Source organism: Nannobrachium achirus (genome assembly GCF_963921795.1).
Source record: "Nannobrachium achirus genome assembly, chromosome: 2".
NCBI classification, from domain to species: Eukaryota; Metazoa; Chordata; class Actinopteri; order Myctophiformes; family Myctophidae; genus Nannobrachium; species Nannobrachium achirus.
The window spans coordinates 47,884,111-47,901,386 of NC_137811.1; the positions used below are offsets into that span (position 1 = coordinate 47,884,111).

At 42.2% G+C, this 17,276-nt stretch overlaps 1 protein-coding gene across 3 annotated transcripts in view; it reads left to right on the forward strand.

The window, feature by feature from the left end:
* The first annotated feature begins 806 nt into the window (after positions 1-806).
* Positions 807-17,276, forward strand: part of grb10b (growth factor receptor-bound protein 10b) — a 119,158-nt gene continuing 102,688 nt past the window's right edge. For all 3 annotated transcript variants that reach the window (XM_080720941.1, XM_080720942.1, XM_080720943.1), the window contains exon 1: positions 807-975. The gene's annotated coding sequence lies outside the window, so the exon portion shown is untranslated. The remainder of the gene's footprint in view (positions 976-17,276) is intronic.

Consider the following 17,276-nt stretch of genomic DNA (forward strand, 5'->3'; position numbering starts at 1 on the left):
GGGCTTCCCCTTAGGAGGAGGTCAAAGGGGGGTGAGTGTGGCAGAGAGAGTCGCAGCCCCAGTCTGAAGCCTCAAAACTCTATCTGCCCTCGCTGCGTAGGGATGTCCCTTTGGAGTGATGGTTAAGATATTGGACTTTCACGTGGGAGCCCGGGTTCGAAGCCGGGAGGGGAGGTTCGGATCACCTCTATTACATAATACCTGTGTATATATATATATATATATATATATATATATATATATATATATATATATATATTATTATTATTGTTTTGTCAGCTTCAACAAGTGTTACTCTATAAGAGTGTTTGGCTGTATAGGTTGGAATCAAAACACCAAACTAGACTATTAGCCTATTATTTAAAAGAAAAATTGATCTTAATAATACCGGTCCTTTTTAGTGGTAGAGTTAATCAATGGGGGGTGAGGGTGGGGGGGGGGGGGGGGGGGGGTGAGGGTGGGTGGGAGTGAGGGAGGGAGGTGGCGATTCTGGCGAAGGGGTGGGTGGGGGTGTGCAAAGATGAGGCGAGCCTCTTTGGGCGTGGTTTAGTCGGGAGGGGAGGAGTTCGTGTGTGTGTGTGTGTGTGTGTGTGTGTGTGTGTGTGTGTGTGTGTGTGTGTGTGTGTGTGTGTGTGTGTGTGTGTGTGTGTGCGTGTGCGTGTGTGTGCGTGTGTGTGTGTGCGTGTGCGTGGCGGTCTCTCTCTCTCTCTCTCACACACACACACACACACACACACACACGCGCGCGCGTGTCCTCCCGGCACATGAGATGAGAGCTGCCTGCCCTGCAGTCTTTGCCACAGCTCACAGTCTCCTACTACTACTATACTATCAGTGCTGAAATGACCACCGTAGGCTGAGCGAGAGGAGCTGCCGCTGCTACGATCCTCATTCAACACTGACTGTCTGTCCTGCTCCTCGCCTGTTTACTGTGCCTCGGTCTGTTCTCCAGTCGGCCCGAACAGGGGCTTCAAGGTAGGTGTATTTATGTTGATGATGGCTCAAGGTTATTAATATGTCTAGTCTAAAGGTGAGACGTGTTTGAAAAGTTTACGAACATTTTAAAAGTTGAACGTTTTGGGTGACACACACACGCTGTTTTGTGTGTCGAAAAACACACACACGTGTCTTTGCACTGCGCGTAACCGTGGCCAAGCATGATTCATTTCTGTGCCCCTCTCTCTGTCTCTGTCTGTCAGTGGGAGAATCATTTAACTTCCAAAGAAGTTGGTCTGGTGTTATGTAGCCTCATATATTGTCCAAGCGTTACATTTAATGTGTATTATTGTAACTCATTGTACTGTGTTCTTACTACTGTAAAAGGCTTCCGTTACACTGCACACACTCATTGTCTCGGGCTAGTGAGCGTGTTGATAAACTGCGAGAGGTCCCAGACTAGTATTGTATACTATGGTTTCTATACACACCTTTAGATCTACTCGTCATAATTAATTACCCACAACTTATCAGTTATCGTGCGGCATTGTTTTGATCGCAAGACCAGCAATACGGGGTAGCTTGTTTACTATTGCGTAACCAAGGCGTAGTGTCGTGTCTGCTCTGCTGCTAGACTATAATGTGTCCACTCCAGCAGCAGCCAGGCAGCCAAACACAGCCCCAGTATTTTAGCCAGGCTGCCTGCCCCCCCATTCTGAGAGTTTCACCGGGTCTCGCCTTACCCTCGCCAGCGTTTGCTTTGGGGGTGGGGAGAGAGGGAGAGAGAGAGAGAGAGAGAGAGAGAGGAGGGGGGGAGAAAAGATACAGATATGCACAGAGAGAGAGGGAGGGAGGGAGAAGACTAGAGACATGCAGAGAGGGGCTGGGGGCATATTCCATTGGCATTGGCATATAGTAGCCTACCTATTCTCCAAGCTCAGTCAGTTGTACTGCATAGAGCAGTCAGTCAGTCCATGGTAGTTGCAAGTCTTTGAAATTTGTATTTTATATATATATATATATATATATATATATATATATATATATAATATAGTCTTTTTGTCAGTTCACACACTATCTAGGACTGGTAGCTGGGAATACATTGTTTTACAATGATGATGATGATCCTGATTCCTGATAATGTTTTGGCATTATGCTACTTGTAGCCTAATGTTAGCACTTTTCCAAATCAATCTCTTTAACATTTTGTTGATTCTGCAGAAAGTCTCATCACGGTCGAAAATGATTAATCTGGAAACCTTAAATTCTCCACTTTGTGTTTTGAAGTGCTGCTTCCCAATACATTTTCAAGACTCCGTTTGTGAAATACTGCATTATGATTCTCTAAGTTATTGTAAGACAGCTTTATTGGGGCTACATTTGGTCTTTGGCTATTAGCCAAGCATAGATTAATCTGCTATAACTGAGACTTACTGTAGCCCCGGGCTGAGTGGACTTAAATTTAGGCCTAGAATTATTGAATGCTTTAACTATTGAAAAATAGCAGATATACAAGCTCACAGCGCGGCACCGAGTGCCGCGCTGCGAGCTTGTAGATCTGCTATTTTTGACAAAGTTGTGAAAATGTGTGCAAATCTTTGAATACCGTATATGTATTTTCAAAGTGAACGTTTGTAACTCAAATTTTGCTTGTGGGTGGTCCCTGGAACTAGATATTTTGAGATGGGGGTCCGTGGCCAAATAAATATCACTTTGGGGGTCCTTCACATGAAAAGGTTTGAGAACCACTGACATAGTAGTCTCTCAAGAACAGACTAACTGAGCTCCAGTTAAGTGAAAAGGACCTTTTCTTTGACGATGGCTGGCCAGATTGCTGACATAGAAACATAGGTTTTTCAAAAAAACCTTAGAAGGATTCAAAAGACACTAGTAGAATCGGGTCAAAATTCGAATTTTCACAATTTTTCAAAAATAGCAGATCTACAAGCTCGCAGCGCGGCACTCGGTGCCGCGCTGTGAGCTTGTATATCTGCTATTTTTCCAATAGTTAAAGCATAAAATAATGATACACAATGTAGTGTGCCCGTTCTGAATGGGTTAAACCTGTTATTGACTTTGAATATAGGTTTATTTTATGGGAGTGTGGGGTTTTGTGACTCGGCAGGATGTAAAGTCTATGAAACTTGTTATCAAATAACTTGCACACTATTCAGTTTGATTCATTTGAATGGCATATCTATTCCCACTAAAACACCAGAAATGTTTGATTGAGACAAGCATAGTTAGGATTAGGAACCTAAAAGTCACCCACATTACAGGTAAAATCATCAAGTGTTAGTTTAACTCAGAGACCCTAGGGTCCATTTGGTTCCATTTGTACACTCTCCAAGAGGTAAACTCAGGATTTTGTAATGCACAAACTGTCAAACACCTTCAGTGGTGGAAAGGAAAGTACATTACTCAAGTATTGTACTTAAGTGCAATTGTGAGTTACTTTTACTTATACTGGAGTATTTCCAAATTTCAATACCTTTACTGGTTTAGGGTGCCCTCACACCAAAATACCTATGAGAGTGTAATCCGCGTTCCGCCAATGCATTTCAATGATAAGGGAGTGTTTTTTGCAGAAATCCTCTGCTGGCATGAAACCGCTTCAATCTCTTTGAAATGCATTGGCGGAACGCGGATTCCACTCTCATAGGTATTTTGGTGTGAGGGCACCCTTACGAGACATTCTGCATAATGTGAGTACTTTTACTTTTTGTACTTTAAGTATATTGTGATGCCAATACTTGGCACGTTTACTCAAGTAAACTTTGATTAGCAGACTTTTACTTGTACCAGAGTGTTTCTGCATTGCAGTATTGTTTCCACACAACCTTCTTGGTTGGAACACGTATATGGCACAGCGCACACATGCATGCACTGCTATACTCTAACCTCTAATTGTGGTTTTATATAAAGTGGATATAGCTCCGTCACCACCACACAGTAAACAAGTTAAGCTTCATGCTATGCCGTCCATGCAGCGACCACATCCTATGGCCGGGCCATGTGTTCCATTTGACTTATTTATGAAATATGTTAGCACGGTTAGATTATGTGGACACTAAACACACTCTAGTCTTTGAAATGTGCTGACAGTTTTGTTTTTCCAAGGATATTATTTCCTCCTTTATTCCCCCGTATCTGTGCTGACATCCATGCATACAGCAACAGCCTCACTCCATTCTAGCTGTGGTTTCACCCCCTCAGCTCCAGTCTTGCTATTTCAAGTCCATGCTCAGTAAGCACAGGCATGATGGGGCATGAACCCTGCAAGACTACAAGCTGCCAAAAGGCTGCTGACTATTGCACATGACTATAGTCGGTATACTGTATTTACTATAAGCTATACTTGACTCACTTCTTTAGGCTACAGACTTGATCCTTGAGATGTGCTGAGATGTATTGGTTTGCAGCTCATGCTAAACCACTCTTGAGGTTGTTATTGATTGCTGTGTGTGATGCTTAATAATCTTTTTTATTTTAATTTGATTATGGGTTTATGGGTTTCAGTATTAAAGCCCCATCTTTCACAATCTTCCTTTCCTGTGCTACTCTGTGTGTGGGGGTAAACTTTCCTTTTACATGTAAGATTGTTGTTTCAGCTTTCAGCCGAAGATAATGTGCCAGAGTAACGTTAGTCCTTGTATCTGGTAGTGATGGTATATGAGCTTGTGGTCCTGCCCTAGGCAGCATTCCATTGGGCCTTGCGTCAGCCAGCAGTCATTCAGCACTGGTTAGGCTAGGCCTATACACTGTTAATACCCTCTCCCTGATGTCATGACACCATTAACCTAAGCCTACTGGGGGATCGCAGCACAGTTCATTTCAGTCAACTGACTCTGCCTGTGTCTCTAATAGCAAGGCAAGTCCCCTTTCTTTTATACAGACAAGCCTCTAACATAGTAGAAATAAGAACTATGATGGGTTTTGCATTTGTCCATGTGTGTGTTGCTCTAATCATGGTGCCAGGTCTCTACTTGTACCCATTTACTCCATCAAGCTATTACAAAGTCAATTATATATTAGTTTCCATGTCCCCATATTAATGTGGTGTAAATGTAATACTTACTTATTTGTTTGCCAATTATAAAAAAAAGGTTAACTGGGATTTAAAAAAAACAGGGTTTTAGGTGTTACATAGTTGGTCTTTGTTTTTCAGAGTTCAATGATCAGCGTGGCCTTAGGCACAGATGTTCCATATTTGGCTATGATATACATTTTAGGCACATTTAATCGACTCCAATCATGATTCCCTTCGCCAGGATGGAAGGCCGGGGGCAGAGCTTATGTTTTCGTAAGTGTTTGTGTGTAGCTGTGTGTGCGTAGATAATGTTGGAAACCACTGCACCGATCGTGTCAAACCACACTGCCAGTAGGCAAAGGAAGACATAAATCGGCCTCATGGTACCAGGCCACTTGACAATGAGCAATAAACAGGGTTTTGATATTCCATACTGTTTTCCTGTTATTGACTTCCAAAATTACATGGGGGAGACGTATTTCTTACCAAAACATAATATGGACTAGGAGTGGGCGATATGGAAAAATACAATATCACGATATTTTCCCAAGCTGTATCACGCTACACGATTTTATCACGATTCTTTTTCATGTTGGTTTTTATGGTTAATTTTCAAGTTACTTGACAAAACCTAGACTCTCTGGGTTCCTTTTGGGAGGTCTAAATTGACAAGTACAAGTATGTAACTCTGACAGTATACAAATGAAACCAAATGGACCCTTATGGGTCCATTTGGTTTCATTTGTATACTGTCAGAGTTAAGTGGAGACCTTGACATTTTAAAGTTTGAGAACTACTGATTTTGACCAAAATGCAGGTTTAATTGAATTCTGCAATGAATCTCTGTATTAACCATTAAACAGGATTTTTTACAAGGCGCCCTCATAGTATCACGATATATACGATATCTGAAAAGGCATATCGTGGAGATATTGTATCGTCTCAACGATAATTATCACCATATCGCCCACCCCTAATATGGACCCATTTTACGCCAACGTTATTGATTACGTAATTTGCGTCACAGAGTTCGCTGGAGGGAAAACAAAGGAACATGGCATTCGAGGTAATAAGAATCACCTCAGAATAGTACAGTAGCAACGTTTTGGTTGTAGGATAGGTTGGCTACCCACCTACATGTCATCTAGCTGTGTTGTAGGGTTCAATGAAAGAGAATGGCTCCAACTTGAAAAAAAGAAAGAAAAAAAAGATTGCATATAAACACTTCTCCAGGCTTTCTTTTGTTTCTGTTCAAAACAAACCAGTCTGATGCTCTGATCGGGTCTAAAGCCTGCCTATATCCAGTCATACACGCACACACCGTTTCCGTATCCGCTATATAGACCAGATCAGCAACAAGCAAAGCGAATTGATCCCAGACTTCCCAGTCTACTCAAATAACAGCTGCCACTGCCAACCAGTCAAATAAAATCGACAAAGATAACTAATAAAACGAAAGGATTGGACTGAGGCAATCATCAGAGATGCTTCAATACTTTAAATCAGGTGAATATAAATAAGGTATTATTTGTTGTAGGTATGTATATATGTCTAAAGGTTTTGTCATGTCCATTTATCAGAAACAGATTGGAGAAATAAGAATACATGTTTCTCATCACTCAGCTCACTAGCGCATGATGTGAGTCAGGTGTTCAAGAAGACTTCATCCCTCCTTTTCCTTATGAATGGTAGGATGGCAAAATAAAACCAGATGTATTCTTCTGCCTACACATACGTCATGCCCTAGTATGAGCGAATAGGGAAAGGGGATCAAAGTCACGTGATTCCCTTGTTTAACCCGTTAAAAACTCAGATGTGTGTCTCAAAGAATATGATTATTGGCAGAATCACTTTGGCAGAAAAGTTTGGAATGTTTGGTGGCCTGTTTTCATTTTTCACAAGATCGGTGGTTGTTGCAATTACCCGCATCATATATTGCTCTATGAAGAAACAAAAACGTAACAATTTAAAAATGTGTACGTTCTGTAATACAATTCCAATAGTGAAAGCGGTGTTGTTTGACCTGGCGAAGGGATGGCGAAGGAATGCTGGGGGTTAAATGCTTAACTCATACAGTGCCAGGCGACTTTTAGAGCAACTTTCTCACTATGGAGTTCCCTGCCAAGCGACTTTGGGCGACTTTTACTTGGAAATTTTTTTTTTTTTTTTTTTTTTTTTTTTTTTTTTGACCCAATTAAATCTAGTAAACATGATTTCAATCGCGATTTTGCATGTTCCACCCCCCATACAACCCCATCTTTCAAACATGGCAGCCATTTTTGTTTACATCTGAAGAAAACATTATGGCTGATAAATCATGAATGCCTGAACGGATTTCCAATCTTTTTTTTTTGTTTGAAAGCTGTGAACAGCCTGCACAAACATGGTGCATGATCTGTGCATGGGCGTGCATGATCTGTGCACTATAAATTACATGGGAGTCTATGGAGGCTTCTGGCACTAGTGCCACTCGAGGGGCATTTTAAATTGGCAGTAAGTGAGTTAATGGACTCTCATCAAGATTTGTCATATTTCTTTTTCTGTTTTGTTTTGTACAGATTTTATGATTGGGTTCAGTTTTCATATGTATGTTTCCTAAAACAATGCTCTAAAACAAACAGCAGGGTTTGATTTTTGGTTTGTAATTACACTTAACAACACGTTAACAATTCTACTGACTAATTTGACCACTTATTATAGTGACATTACACCTCAATTAATGTTTTATGTGTCAAGTTGCTCATCTACAGCTGAGTAATCAAATCTTGGTTTTGCTAGCAGTCCATAATGAGTGCTTAACTACTTGCCAGAGGAAAAGCTTCACGGTATCATTATATTTTCCCCTCCTTCATACTGTAAATACAGACTTGTACGAACCCGACTCTCACCGCCTTCCACTTGTGACCCAAGGTGATGCAATGCTTGTTTGCCTAACCACCACAGTGTACAGTGGATCGAGTTTCTCAATGTCTGGAGTGGGTCCAAATGTGGCTGAAACCCAAGGCTGTGTGAGAAGCAAGAATGTTGCCTTTATAATACAGGTAACTGAACACCTTAGCATTGCAGGGAGCCGTTCGCTGGGGTGGGTGGGTACAGGGAATGTGGTGTGTGTGGATATACGGTGACATGCCAGAAACTATCATCTCTCCTCACCACATACAGTATGTGCAGCATTCTTTATGCGTATATCTAGTTCTCTCATTTATGTTTTCTCTGTGTTTTTTTTTCTTCCTGTTTGTCTGTTTCTCACTCTACTTTGTCTTATCTATTACACACACACACACACACACACACACACACACACACACACCAACTGGAATCTACAATGTCAAATCAAAACAAACCGTGGTTAGTTGGCTTTGGTAGATATACTGTACCAATGAGACGAAGGCTTTTTCACAGAAATATTTCCCAGTGAGAAACTTGAGAACAACAGAGGCTCTTTTCTGCTCTTGTATTTCCGAAAACTTGTTCTGATTCTCCCTTTCACGCTCTGAAAAAGGCACTTTTGGCCTTGAATGGCTGAATGCATGTATTCGCTCGTACATAATTACATTTTCTACCCTCTGGTTTTTAAGTATTATTTCCAGACTTAGATGTGATTAGGGCTTAAGCGTAGTGTACTTTCATACTTAAGAATAGGGTCTTAAGCTAAGTCTTTGTTAATGTTTTTTTTAAGGCAGGGAAGTTTGTTAACATTCCTAAGAGCAAGAGAGAAAATTCAATGACTGTTATGTTTTTTTACCTAATTTTTTTAGTTTTGTACAGTGTTAACCCCCTGTTGTGTGTAGTTTTACCACTTGTAAAGTCTAATAGGGAATAAGGGATAACTGCTACACATAGTTGTAAATATTACAGTAAGGACAGTGCGGGATTAACCCTTCAAGGTATCCGGTGCTACGGCCCGTTTTGGTGTCCCCTGCGACCGTTTCCGATAATCTTTCCAGCTAAATCTTTGCTACGGTGCTGGAAGCATCAATGAGACCAAACTGATAGAATTTTGTTTTGAACTGTAGTCAGTGTTTTGCTTTATTTTTGAGCTTTCTGTCTATCTGACCTTCATAATAGCAGAGGTGATTCAATAATGGATATGCAGGTAAAAATAGCCAATGTAGTCCCATTCTAATTATTGGCAGTATAAGTTGCCAATCTCTGTCGGTTGGATTGACACTTTAGTTACACTTCAGCCTACGGGCCTCTGCCAGGATTTTGATGTGTTAAGCTGTAATTCAAGATGCTTCTTTAATTTCTTCTGTAGATTTTGAGGTGTTTGAGTTTATGTTTCGTGATAGCCCTCACCTGATACCCCATAGCTCTTTGTTCCTTTTTGAGATTATTGTTTTCTTTTAGATTTGGGGATCTCTGATTTATAATGGGTGTCATGCACAGACCTTCCAGTGATCAAGGCAGCAGCAGTAATTGTAGCCAGGTCAAAGTGTCATCATGACCGGCATGCTCGTAAGTGCTTACAGTAGTTTTTGACCATCTAGTACTGGGGTGTGAAACTCAATTTTTATGTCTGAGTGCTGGGGTGCCATGGCATTGGTCCGAAGGTTCATTAGTCCAAAGGTTCATTAGTCTGAATTTGTTAAGAATACTATGCCTAACTCTAACCCTAACCCTAACCTTAACCTCAGTAACCCTAACTAAATTCGGACTAATGAACCTTGGGACTTATGGGCAGTCCCCGAGTGGTGGCTGATGGGGAGATACAACTTTGTGCTTGCCAGCTTACACTGGTGGTCCCACTCCCAACAGTGAAAAAATGATGGGTTTTTAGGCTACTGATTTCAGGTCTAGGACTAAACTAGGGGTTTGAATCCTCATTGTGCCTCTAGCTTGGACGAGTGTCCGAGAACAATCGGCCATGTTCACGGGAGGGAAGATATAGGCGGGGAGGGCTATCTTTGTTACTGCACTAGTGACTCCTACAGTTTGGTGAAGCTCTCGTCTTTCAGGAGGCATGTTGAACTGTGAGGAATAGGGTGTTCGCTTTACACCCTTCCGGTGAGGCTCCTCACTGGCAGATGCAAAGAAGTGGCAGGCAATGCCATGTTTATGGGAGAAGGCATGAGTTTTTAATGCCATTCCTAGGTCAAACCAGTCCAAATACCGAGTATTAGGGGGTTAGCAGTGGCAAGAATACAGACAAGTGTGTGGGGAAATCAGGAGTTTGCAATATCTTTTGTGAATTGGACCATACAACTGAGGATATAACAGAGATGAAAGTGATGCACAATTCATGGTGTTATCAGTGCCCACCATAATGTTAAATTAACAGTGAGGATTTTAATGTGCTGGGTGTCATAATAGTGGGAGTGTTTCAGGCAAAAATCGTGCACTTTATGAAAGAAGCATGAAATTTGGCACACAGTTAGAACATGCCATATGGAACATTTTTGGCTATAGGGGCATCGCAGATTTGTCTTGGGAAACTTGTGGGAGCCAATCAAAGTTGGGCTCTCATAGACTTTACTATAGAGTAAAATAATACAAAAAATAAATATGCTTTAAGTAGCATGTGAGGGGTCAAACTAGGTGTTTTTCGGGATTCTGAATCCAATGCAAGCATTTGTTTTGCACGAAAAACATTCCTTTCCGAGAAACGGCCACCACAAAACTGTTGAAAAGTGATGACTCATCACTAAACCATACTTTTATCACTTATATGGGGTCCGTTTTTAGCCCAAGGAATGGTTTTCCTGCAAAATAAATGTTTGCATTGGATTCAGAATCCCGAAAAACACCTAGTTTGACCCCTCACATGCTACTTAAAGCATATTTATTTTTTGTATTATTTTACTCTATAGTAAAGTCTATGAGAGCCCAACTTTGATTGGCTCCCACAAGTTTCCCAAGACAAATCTGCGATGCCCCTATAGCCAAAAATGTTCCATATGGCATGTTCTAACTGTGTGCCAAATTTCATGCTTCTTTCATAAAGTGCACGATTCCATCAAAATACTGCCCGAAACGCCTGCACTATAAGAGATGGTGTCCTAAGATGCTGGACTGAAGACGACAAGTCCTTTTCATAGAGCCAGTCTGGGCCACCATAGCAGCCAGCTTGTGCACAGGCACCAGGCCGGGCTCCCAAGCCTTCTCCATTCATCTCTCCTATTGCATAAGACCAGTCCTCTCAAGCAGCCCAATGTAATCCTCATCCAATTAGGAACTGTCCATGTCTCCACAAGGCCTTTCTCTCATAGACTGCTGCTATTCAGCCTCCCCCGGCATGACATCAGGCCCTCTCTTACAGCCCCACTTTACGCTGCTGCTCCCAAATAATGAAAGCTGCCAATTAAAGAATAATCAACATGTGCAACAAGCAGCATCTAGTGAGGAGTGAGTGACCGCCATCTGATCTGCTGATTCAAACAGAGGAGGACAGAGATGCTCTGTTTATTCCCCCCCAATCTCTCTCCCCCTCTCTAGAAAATATTGCCATATCCTCTACAATGCATGCATGCATCCACACACACACACACACACACACACACACACACACACACACACACACACACACACACACACACACACACACACACACACACACACACACACACACACACACACGCACATACATATGCTTTGCACATACGGTAGCATGCTCACTTACTCAGCCCAAATTTTAAAGCTGAAAAGCTGATACTGGAATGGCTGGGGGCTTGGTTTCAAGGGGTTGCGTTACTAACATTGCTAACGCAGGGAGGTTGGGAGAGAGAGCGTGGGAGGGAGGGAGAGAGAGCCTATTTCACCAATGCAGTAACCCTGGCCAGTGCTCAGTACCGGAACCTGAACACACTGAGCAACTTGCTTATATATGGTGGTCTTGTACCAATATAACAATGCCTAGATTCACTGTCAAAGTGTGAAAGTATTAGAGCACTATATGCTATTCAGTGACCTGTCCGAGGAACACATTCTTAATTAATTCTGTCCAGGATTAGGTCTTCAGTTTAGGCCCCTTTTTAATCTGGGTAAAGCTGGACTCCTTTCAATGTCAAGCTCAAGTTGAGTTGCCAGTCACAGGTTTAAAAATAGATACATTGGAATTGATTGCGTGTAGAACTCTGTGGTGGGAGGGGAGGGGGAGGCAAAGCGCTAGACCCGAGCTGTACAGCGGTACAGTCCAGTTAGAGTAACCGACATCATAGCTGTTCACCCCCAACCCCTGCCATACATCATCACATGGTTCCATAGGTCGCCTCCGTACAGGACGTTTTGACAACTCCCACTGTGCACCAAATGCTTTTACTTAATGCAATCTGGCTGCTTCAAACATGTACAGTACAACAAGTGACCCGGCCTCGCACGAGAGTGTGTGCCACGCCGGTCACCGCATTCACTTGGTTGGGTTCTTGACAGGTCCCCAGGCGCCAAGTTGGACCCGTGCCATGTCTCGAATTAAGACGCCGTTTATGTTCCGCAGTGGAGCGCTGTGGGCCGAGGGGAGGGGAGGGCGATCCAGGGTTGGAGGAGGAGGAGGAGGAGTTGCTCTGGTGTTGGGCTACAGTCTGCAGTAGGGTTGTCACCATTATGACATTTTACATGACAATTAACGTTTGGTTATTTTATCGTTTAATCAGGCTTTTATGAACACCCTGAACAGTTTTCTAATTTGCTTGATTCAATATTTAGATATTATATCAAACTCCATTTTAACAATGATAGATTCATTAAAAACACCCATTATTATTTCTGGTGACTCATACTATCCTCCTAATACATGAGCAGGCCGTGTTTTTTTGATAACCTTTTTCATTTATTTGTAATAATTCTTTATTGTATTTAATTTGTTTAATTTTCCAAAAGTATATGTACCCAATCGAATATCTTAGTTACATCGATATCGTTCATGTGAACTAGTTTGGTGAAGCTTATTCATTATACTCATCGAAATCGCTATGACCGCGCTGCGCCGTACCGCATCGTGGCCGTACCGCATCGTGGCCGTACCGCCCATCACCGCACAATGTAGTGTCTAGCAGGAGACATATGCAAGACTAGTAATCCATATAGCGATTTCTTTTATCATTTCAACAAATATTCACTGTGTATTCACTCCATTTTGTTCCAAAATGTTCCTATTTATCATGACAAAGCAAAAAATAAAATAAAAATCAATTTAAAACTATACTCTCGCCATTAATATTAATGGAAGAATGTGGACTTTGTCCCACTGCATAACTCCTCCCCCGGTAGCAAAAGAGAATGCTTTTTCTGGTTGGCTAGTCAGGGACCAATCAGAAGGCTGACAAAAAGTCAATTGCCTTCTAAAGTTTGTGTATGCGACCTGACGGTCACTTATATCCTGTACAGGGAGTCTTACTGGTAGTACTTTTCCACGACTGCTCAAATCTATCTTCTCAGCTCATGTTTGGGGGCGAGGATACACAGTATTTATTGTACTGCCCCGGCCTTTTGTCTGAAACACATACTTGGATGTGTTGTGTACGTCACATAATAATAAAATCCCTCCTAAACTAACTCCCCTCTGAATTTGGTGGGTGGACTCAACAAAATGCTGAATATTCTTGTATTTTCTTTCATCAACACTGCTTCATATTCATATGTTTGAGTTGTACAAGCATAGAAGGATTTTCTAGATATACTGTAATGACAGTATATCTAGAATCCCACGGGAGGCCATAGCTGAAAAGGGTAGAGACTAGACGAGGACACTTAACCCCATAGCTCTCTGGATGCTGTATTAATGGCACTTGGTCACTGCTCCTAAACCTTCTTCTCTCATTTACAGTACAAACTGAAGAAGTCCATAGACTCCAGTCCACACCAATGGTTTGCATTGTAACAAGTTGCAACTGCAACCTCTTGCGACCATGGGCAACAGAATCCTATAAGCTGCACTGACCAGTGCAACGGGTCAATTCAGACCGCTGCAACTGGGTGCAAGTTGCAACTCGTAGCGTTGCGTATCATTGGTGTGGACAAGACTGGTGGTTGGGATTAGGATGTGCTAAATGCACATATACTGTGACAAAGAATACCTCAAACAAGTGGGGACCATATTGTATATCATTCTGTAGTTAACCACTCAGCTTGACAGCTTCTCAACTATTCTCGCTTACTACACACACTAATAGATCAATCTAGGATTCTAGGGATTTGAACTGGTGAGATGACAATCTGATAAGATGTCAATCTGTTGGTAGCCTAGAGGAGGGGGAGAGGTTGACACTATGTGGGCTGATGTATCATGAGTCATCTAATCCTGTGGCATCCTCCTTGTGTAATTCTAGCTAGGGTTATTATAGTGATATTGTGGCTGCTTTAGAGCAGTGAGTGGGTGATGCTCACCCTTTTTCATTTAGGACCCCCAGTTTGATATGCATTACGTCATGGACTCCCATTTTTATCTCTGGGGCCCAAATCTATCTTCCTTGTTAATTGTACCTCTGGCCCATTTGGTTCTATTTGTACACTATGAGTTACAGGCCTGTACATTTGTAATCAATTGTTTATAGTTCCTTGAGGATCCCTGAGGGTTGCTAATACAAGTACTAATAATACTACCAATGCTATTCTTGGTATGGTGCTGCCTTAAAAAGATTAGCTTTGTAAGGAATGATGAGGAATGAGTGTTGAAAGCTCTGCAATATATAGCTATGGGTAAATGCATGGAAACGCTTTTAGTTACAGACTGAAGCTCCATAAAAGCCTGCCCTAGTTGTCTTCTCTTTTTCTTCACTGACAGTGTGGAAAGACTAGTTTGTTCTCCTGCCAGTTTGTCTTCCAAGCTTTCCAGTGGCTCCCATCTTAGAGCAGGCAAGTTTAGGCGTATTGTAGATCCCCCCCCCCCCCCCCCCAATTAATCATATTTGAACTGGGGACCCCCCCACTCTGACGAGCAGTGAAATGCAAGAATTGTAGGCTTAAGTTTGACTCGGTTCCACAGAGAAATATTGTGAAAATAGCCGAACTACACACTTGCAAGGTATTGTGAGCTTGTAGATTGGCTTTTTTCACTATAATATGTGACAATTTGGCCTCAAAATTGTAAATTTAGAAATGTGCAGATATCTGGTCTGTACACTGATATACATGTTGTGTGTTGGTTTGTCTACTGTTGAGTGAGAAAACAATGTTGCACATTAAGCTAATCATCTGGGGAACTCCCAAAATAATTTGCCCCCCCCCCCCTGGGAGTCCCGACCCCTAGTTTGGGAACCACGGTTGTAGATCATCAGTCAAACACGCATACACAGGCAAGCATGCATGCACAGACAGACGCACACACCCACACATTACACGCACACTCAGTGCTCCCAGGCGACAGCAGCAGACTTACCCTTAGGCCTTTGACACTTTCATTTGAAGATAAGTGGTGTCAAGCTCGCTCGCGGGCCGAGTGGCGGGCATTCGCAGATAAAACGCTCTACCTGACCTCTGCACCAAGAAAGAAAGGGACTCTTCTGACCTTCTGATGCTGAAGGAGGAAGCTTACCACTGGTGTGTAGCACCAGTCCTCTAGTGTGCATGAATTCACACTGTCTATGAGTGCATATGTATGTGTGTGCGGTTGTGTGTAGTGCAGGGGTATTCAACTAAGTTCTCTGAGAAGCTAATCGTTGTATGAATGCTTACACCCCTTCCGCTCTCCCTGGCTTACTGGTTGCCAGTTTACACAGATGCACACACACACACACACACACACACACACACACACACACACACACACACACACACACACACACACACACACACACACACACACACACACACACACACACACACACACACACACACACACACACACACACACACACACACAACCATGTGTTCCTCACTTTCTCTCAGCACCACCCTTCTTCTTTTCCCTGACTGGACTACAAATCAATGCATGCCATTCCTGGGGGTTGGGGGTTGCTGTATTGCACAAGGTTTTTCTTTTTCTTTTTTTTTTCTCCACCCGGTACCCTATACGGAAAGAATGTGCACTCTGCATTCCACAGAGGACTGAGCCGAGCTGAACGGCTCCACGTTAAAGCTGTGTCCAGTCCACTCCAATCAACTAAAATGAGTGATAGCGCTGGGTAGGGATGGGACTATATGAAAATATCATATCGCGATGATTGTGACAAAAGAAATCACGATTTATGATATTTATCGCAATAATCAAAATCCATTATCCTGGGGCGGAACATTTGCAAAAAAATAGATCTACAAGCTCGTAGATCGGCTATTTTTTGGGCAAAGACTTTTGATAGAGTGAAAAAAAGACTGTATCAAGTATGTATATTATAAGTACCTTTTACCAATTATAGAGGGTTTAAGTGGTAACGGATAATGCAGCTCGGCAAATAAAAGGTGAACTGACCCCAGTGCATGACGGAGGACGATATCACGATAAATTAAATGTCCACGATACGATTATCATGAGTGTTTTTTTATCACGATAAACGATAATATCGCTCCCAATATCGTCCCATCGCTAGCGCTGGGCAATTCTTATATATCAACAAATCGACACAAAAAAAAAAAAGATTAACCACTTGACCTAGTATTATACTTAGATGTAACGTTGGTGTACTATACTAGCTATAATACTAGCTATTCTACAAGCTCACATCGCGTTGCATCAATCCTTCATTAATCATAATCAAGGCAAAAATTAAATACCGGTAATCGTGATGTTGAATTGAAGTCATATTGCCCAGACTTAATGTGTAACGTAGAACAGGAGATTTGTGTCCTTATCCAGCCAGCCATGCAACTGCTTTATTTATTGGCAGCCTAGTAGAGGAATGATGGGTGATGCTGCGACCTTGTAGCTGACCAATATGAAACACAGTCTTCATCTGTTGGATTTATTGGATTCATTGAGGATCTCCAGTTAAGCATTTGAAGGTCAGAATGGGATCAAGGGTGACAGGAATTGAGGAATCGTACTGTGATCAAGTCATATTGGTCTGACTTTTCAGTTTCCATTCTGATTGGCTATGGCTGGCTTCCAAATTTTCCGGGCCCTGCATGGGTAGGCAACCCAGCCTGGCGGAGACCTGTGCTCAGAGGAGCGCACTTTCCTAGTTAGCGCACTTTCCTAGTTGTCTCCACCATGCCGGAGATGATCGGCCTTTTATAGTGCCAACTTGAGGCACTTTTTGGCTAAACGTTTTTGCTCACTACTCCTAGAGATTTTGTCCAAACCTCATGCAAATTGGTATACAAACTATACATTATCTTGTGACAAACGCAACCCATCATGGCAGAGACCTGTGTTCTAAGGAGCACACTTTTCTAGTTTTGTGTGTGGCTATTCATTTGGATCTGTGCGGTAGCAGCACCA